The following is a 7,372-nucleotide window of genomic DNA, read 5'->3' as shown; positions in this document are numbered from 1 at the left end:
ATATATATATATTATAAGAAGTAATATATCACTATGACAAAATAATAATAATAATAATAATAATAATAATAATAATAATAATGATAATAATAATAATAATAATAATAATAATAATAATAATAATAATAATAATAATAATAATATATTGCTATTTCCAAAAATGATAAAATACACATAAATATAACAGTGTAGTGCATGTATGAAAACTAAATTGAATCTTCCACAATGAATTATTTTGTTTTGTTCCGATCTCAAATCAAATTATTTATTAAAAAAGTACAATCCAAATAACGAACAAGAAAACAGTAGAAGTAAAATCTTTCCAATATACTAATTTACAAGGTTCACCAAGTACCCTCACGTGAACGCAATACAGAAACAGAATTGAAGACGCCAATCTTCCAAAATACTCCAAGAAATGTGGTACATGCGTTCAATTAAACACATCAAAAACCATCAACCTTCATTTCCCAGTCATGGCAATCAATGTCCTTAGAAGTGATAGCATCCTAAGGCAGCAAGCTCAATGAATTTTCTGGACGGTTTGATGCCACAGGCCGGCTCTACTCCTGAGCAACATCTCAGGTGAGACAACCCAAGGGGCTAGGGCAGGTAACTAGCGCTAGAGATCACATGATGTTAGGAGTTCTCTCTGGCATTCCCGGTTATACATTTCCATATCCTTATCTCTAAGGAACGTACCTGATGTCCTCGTACACTAGATAACTGATTTACAATGGATATGTTACCCTCTTTTGAGCTGTTTGGTACTCATCGACACGCAGAAATTATCGTTGATCATATCCTGGAACTTATGGACGACTTAATGAGATATTCTCACCGCTGAGAATGTCTCTTTCTCTTTGTCAAGGATAACACATCACCGCCAGGAACTCCCAGCCCTTTCCTAACCTTGAACCGTAAGGACTGGGTCACATACAACAAACTCATCCCTGAGTATATGGGATTGGCGGCAAAAGATGCAAGTACAGCAGAGTTTTTCATTTGCTGTGTCAGTCTGGAATCTGTCATGCTGTTTTGCGATACTTTTGGAAAAAATAAAAATATTACGAGAAATTTAAAATTTGGCTTATTATATGCGTAAAATTACGTTGTGTCAATTTCCATTTACGGTTCGTTAAGTGGTTTCTTCAAAGTAAAATCCAAATTCGAAAATATAGCCATCTTCAAATAGAAACACTCAGATATTAACACATACTTATAGCACCATGGGAAATTAATGATAACATGATTTAAAAGCAAATGGATGAACACATTACAGATGCTATAGTTTATTTTATGTGTGAGATAGCGGAAACGTTGGGGCGTCGGATTGTGATATTTCTTCCAGCTCTTTACATTCTGAGTTCGAATACTGCCGAGATCTCAACTTTATCTTCAACCCCTTCAGGGTTCGATAAAATAGAATGCTCTGATATTTTACAACGATTTCATGGCCGCTAAATAATTTATCTTTTATACGCTATGTTACTAGAAGTGTCGTCTTCTTGTTTATGTTGGGAAGCACGTGACATGTGTTACATCATATCACTGTTGTTTCATTTCGTGTTACTATCTTTTTAATAATATTTACTTTCTCTAAGGCGGTGAGATAGCAGAATCGTTTGTATGCCGGGCAAAATGCCCAATGGCATTTCGTCTTTTTTTCTGTTCTCAGTACAAATTCCGCTCAGGTCACCATGCCTGTCATCCTTTCAGGGCCGATAAAACAAGTATCAGTTGAGTACTAGGGTCGATGTAATCAGTCTACCCTCCCCTCCCCCGAAATTGCTGGCTTTGTGACAAAATTTGAAACCGTTATCAATTACTTCTTTTTGCTGTTATTGGTGCTTACATGAAAAAACTTGTGTACGTTTCCGTCTTTCTGTGTAACTTGCAAATTGTATGAGTGTGGTTTCTGAGTATGTGAGCTTTTGTTTCGCGCGTGCGTGTGCTTAGGAGATTACTTTCGTTGTTACCTTATGAATTACTTTAGTTGTTACCTTAGTAATGTAGTGTTACCTCATTTTTGTGCTATTGTAGTGGTTGGGTTATAGTTGTAGGGTTTCGTTACTTCACCCATGATTTGCATTGAGGAGGAACGTAGTATGAATACAATGAAAAACAAAAAACAATATTTCACCAATCTGCCATACAAGATTAATAAACATCAACCCATAATCGATCAATAAACAACGCAGAAATGACAATTCTACATGTCCGAATATCATTAGGAAGATCGGTCAGCCCTCCTGTGGTTATGTAAACCAATCCTTAAATGACAGACTCTGGTGCATTTGGGGTAAATATTTAAACTCTGATCCAATACGGCCTTGACGATGATTTTTGTTCCTTCTGTGGCATTTCTCATCTGCCGCAGTTATTCTGACGTTCTCAAAGTTGCTTATAGCCATCTGCTCCGACAGCTCAGATGGACAGGCCACATCTTACGCAAGCACAAATTCAGAATTCCAAAGGCCGTATTCTATTTCGAATTATTAATATAATTGCTAATTTTTTAGTGCAAGCTTTATTTATGCCTTTTCTAATACTTCAGCTGGTATTTGGATTTCTTTTCAGCTGTGAGTGCATGTGTACATGGATCTGTATGTAGGCGTGTATCTATATGTAAACAAGTGTCTTTTATGATCCCTATCAATATCACCACTTATATATATATATATATATATATATAAAGGACAAGGTAATAATAATGATTATTAGATATTTCTTTTTTGTAGGTCGTATATATATATATATATATATATATATATATATATATATATATATATATATATATATATATAAACATATGTAAATATATAAAAATATATATCTTGCTTGGTATAAAGTGATGTGCATCTGTGAGTGTCTCTATATTTGTGAGATTACGGGAAACATTAACAAACTCTTTCTCTTAAATATATCTTAAATGTATGAAAGCAGAATGTGAATTCGTGTTTGAATGTCCATGTGGAAATAATTATAACAGATAATAGTTGGTGCTTACAGTGAGAACTAACACTCTATCGTACCCATAAATAATTTGTTTAATTAACTCCTCTAATCATTAACTCTTCTGAAATGGTTTTATATTAAAGCCAGTAGCTTTCGAGAAGCATAATACATTATACATTTAAATATTTACTTCATATTGAATTCAATGCTATGACAACATTATGACCTAATTGGGCAACGTTCAATGAAATCATATATGAGGTCTATAAATTCGATATGATCGTAAAATAAAAACAAGTTTACAGTAACAAAATTATTACTAATTAATAGTAATATTAGACCAGCATATGCAAACTTACCAAGTTATGATAACATTAAACTCATAAAATATCTGCATCATTAACCCCCGTTGTTAGTTTAAAATAACGTCCACGTTCATTTACGTAATTAATCGCATAAAATTGCTAGACATAGAATTACCTTTACCTGGCTTCATAAAATTAAACGTCCTTTGAGATAGTTGTTAAACTTAAGCAACTACGGAATAAACATTTCGTCAATCTATCCACTTGTTTTCCCTTCTTCCTCATCCAAGTGTTGTTGACATAAAATATGTTAAAATAGAAGATAGAAGACATACTGAACTAATTATAACCCATATATCGTTACATAGCAGCAGAGGTTTCAATATACATCCGAGACGCATTGCAAAGACATAGAAATTCTTTAATATCTATTTACCTTTTGGCTGCTTCAGTCATTGCACTGTGGATATGTTGAGGATCTGACTTGAAGTGTTTAGTCAAACAAATCGACTCTAGTACTTTAGTACTTATTTTGAAAAGTATCTCATTTATTCTGTCGATCATTTATGCTGAACCGTTGTTACAAGGACGGAAACAAATCAATACCAGTTGTCAAGCTGTGTGAGGGCAAGCAAAAGGACACCTACACACACATACACACGCATGGATGCATATTTACAACGGGCTTCGAAGTTTGAGTTTCTCAAATATTCATATGGCTGACAGCCCATTATCGCTATAAAAGCCCCCTTCAACTTGGTTTCTACTTTGTATATACAATGCGACGATATTACTGAATTCATCTGAGTTCGTAACGGACTATAGACCCTCAAGCATAATGGATATAAACTTTCTGTAATGAGAGGAGTGCGGCAAGTTATGATCGGATATATTTATATTCAGGTTGTATTTATAAGCGACTGCAACGCCAATTTTGCCTAGGTTTATTACCCTAATTCAAGAGGTTAGTTCAAATTTATTCTCACAGTCCTGAAACTTTGTTGAAGAATGATGTCTTTTTTTCTATCCTTAATTTACAGTTTAGTAGAGATTTTTTGACCCTGGATATTGATATCTATCAAAATGTTGATTCGTTTTCTTTTAAGCGCTAGTTATAAAATTAGAAGAAAGCAGTGGCAGAAAAGTTTATCAATTTTATATGAGTTTTGGTCTTGTCTGGTTGTAGGAACATTTTATTGCTATTTTTGACCTTTTGTAATCTTACTTTTAAATTATCTCCGAAGACGTATTTTTATATTCGAAATTCTAGCTTCTTGATTAACAAGAAGAGATCTTCTGCAAATGTTTCAGATGAAGAAAGACATTTCTTTGACTTGAAGCCATTGCTTAGAGTTATTGTTTTACATTTGCCTATCGATGAAAAACGCCCACCACTTTAAATCTTTTGATAAAATTATTTGTTTTCTGTAAAATTTCAAGAATACACACCACATAAATACCAGGCCTTATTCGACCTTTTCTTTATAAAAACGTTCGCAATCACTCAATATTTCTAAACTCTATTCAGCGAATACTAGTCTTTAAATTGAATGCATTGAATACCAAATAGACGATGAAAACATTATTAATCATTGAAAACTTTTATCTCAGTGCGCTTAAAACAACGCATTCAGCTTATATAATTCCAATCACAATATATTTTAGTTTCTTATAAATAACCTTACTCCATAATTTCATGTATGAAGGAGTTTAACTTATCTCCTGTATTTCATTTGATTTATATTTTATTTGATATATATATTGCCACGCAGCTCCACCATATTTTGTATTAATTATATATTAAATTTTATATACTTTTATTCTTTTATTCTTTTACTTATTTCAGTCATTTTGACTGCGGCCATGCTGAAGCACCGCCTTTATTCTGAAGGAATAGATCTATGACGAGTAATTTCCATCCGTGACCAACATTACGTTCGGAAATTTATCCTTCCTTTTTAAAGGTGCCTCACTCTCTCACTCTCATTCAATACTATTCTATCTTAGGGCGGTGAGGTGGCAGAAACGTTAACACGCCGGACGAAATGCTTAGCGGTATTTCGTCTGCCGTTACGTTCTGAGTTCAAACTCCACCGAGGTCGACTTTGCTTTTCATCCTTTCGGGGTCGATTAAATAAGTACCAATTACGCACTAGGATCGTTTTAATCGACTTAATCCCTTTGTCTGTCTTTGTTTGTCCCCTCTATGTTTAGTCCCCTGTGGGCAATAAAGAAATAAATACTACTCTATCTGTCTGTCTGTCTGTCTCTCTGTCTGCCTGTGTGGATGTATGTCAGTCTATCGAACCATCTGTATTTCTATCAATCTGTATATTTATCTATCTATCTGTATGTCTGTCTGTCTGTTTAGCCTTCCTTCAATTTATTTATCTACCTGTCTGTCTATCTGTCTCCCAATCTATATTCTCTCTATCTATATCTATATCTATATATATGTGTGTATGTATATATATGCCTGTCTCTATATAGAGAGACAGGTAATATAGCCATCTATCTTTCTTCCATCTATCGATTTATCGATCTATCTGTCTATCCTCTTTTTATCGTTCAGGATTTCTATCTATCCATCGATATACCTAACTGTATGTCCATTTCTCTATTTCTGTGAATCTCCTCCACATTCTGTTGATTTACACTTCTTTTCACACCCCGTCTATGTCTTTGAAGCCGTGGTCGTCTGCCTCTTTCAAATCCCATCCATCATTCTTCAAACACAAACCAACACAAACAGTCACTTTCTGCTACTTCAATGCATCTTCAGTTTAATGTATATCGTCAGTTGTCACATCCAGGATATGTAAATATAAATGCGTGTGTGTGTGTGTGTGTGTGTGTGTGTCAAATATGTAAGGGAGAATGTATGTATGCAAACGTGTGTCTGCATATAAATATATATGTATGCATGAAAATATAATTGTATGTAGATATCTATCCATGTTCTCTCCCCACCTCTCTCTCTCTCTCTCTCTATCTATCTCTCTCCCTCTCTCTCTCTCTCTCTCTCTATCTCTCTCCCTCTCTCTCTCTCTCTCTCTCTCTCTCTCTCTTTCATTCTCAGTCTCTCACTTCATGTCTATATCGTTTTCCATTTCTCCCCCTCCCTCTCTTTCTCTCTCTTCCACACAGTTTTCTCGAGGCTGCTAAACGGCAGGACATAAATATTGTCATGATGTCTTCAAATCAAATAATTTAATGTTTCTTAGTAGTAATTAATTGAAACAGACAGCAAATTATTCTAATTCACACGTGCACACACACACACATATGTATGTATGTATGTATGTATGTATGTATGTATGTATGTATGTGTGTGTGTATGTGGGTGTATGTATGTGTGTATATATGTATAAAGATGTAACCATATTCAAATGTTGGCTTATTAAATATTGTAATGTGATAGCTTGTTAATACGCCATTTTAATAGTCATATATTTGTGAGTGTGTGTGCATGGTTTGTATATATAAAGCGCATACATACATACATACATATATACATGCATACATACATACATACATGCATACACACATATTACATGCTTGGCTGAACTCAGAACTCTGAACAGTAACCTCCACCATTCCAACAGAAACAGGTTAATAGTGTTCTAATAACATGAACAACAACTAAAACCGGTAACACCTCTGTTGTTCACCTAAGTTTTATATCTACTTACATGCTTTTGTGATCCCTAAGGACAATTCCAAAATCTAAAAGAGACACACCTAAATAGACACACCAAAGTTTTACACGCGTGGGTGAACTCTGAACAATAACACACCATCAACTTTAACCAATAAAAGACTCTGTATATCTTTCCATCGGAACTTACTCTGTATCTAATTATCATTCAACAAAGCACCACTTTTTTCCCCAAAAATAAGTTTACCGGAAACTATGTAAAATGTACCATGGTGCGAATAATGTTGAGGCCGAAACTTCGAAGTCACTGTCAAAGAATAATAGATATGTATTCAACGAAAAGTACTGAGAAATCCTTCAGTTTAATGTAAATTTGTCTTTATTATAATTTGACATACCATCAAATATTGGTGTGTGTGTGTGTGTGTGTGTGTGTGTGTGTGTGTGTGTG

The 7,372-nt window shown here is 34.2% G+C and overlaps 1 protein-coding gene and 1 long non-coding RNA gene across 3 annotated transcripts in view; one reads left to right on the top strand and one right to left on the bottom strand.

Moving 5' to 3' along the window:
* The window catches only part of LOC106881302 (glycine receptor subunit alpha-1), a 236,793-nt gene that overhangs the window by 61,124 nt on the left and 168,297 nt on the right, over window positions 1–7,372 (top strand). The window contains exon 1 of one of the 2 annotated variants that reach the window (XM_052972549.1): window positions 5,122–5,227. The exons of the other annotated variant lie outside the window; for it this stretch is intronic. The gene's annotated coding sequence lies outside the window, so the exon portion shown is untranslated. Of the gene's footprint in view, window positions 1–5,121; window positions 5,228–7,372 lie in introns of those variants that run through there. 2 annotated transcript variants of the gene reach the window in all.
* LOC128249310 (uncharacterized) overlaps window positions 1–7,372 on the bottom strand; it is a 45,393-nt gene that overhangs the window by 19,228 nt on the left and 18,793 nt on the right. The window lies entirely within an intron of this gene.

Source organism: Octopus bimaculoides, chromosome 13, assembly GCF_001194135.2.
Source record: "Octopus bimaculoides isolate UCB-OBI-ISO-001 chromosome 13, ASM119413v2, whole genome shotgun sequence".
Lineage (NCBI taxonomy): Eukaryota > Metazoa > Mollusca > Cephalopoda > Octopoda > Octopodidae > Octopus > Octopus bimaculoides.
The sequence above is the reverse complement of the archived record's forward strand: the minus strand, read 5'-3'. Positions and strand labels throughout refer to the sequence as shown.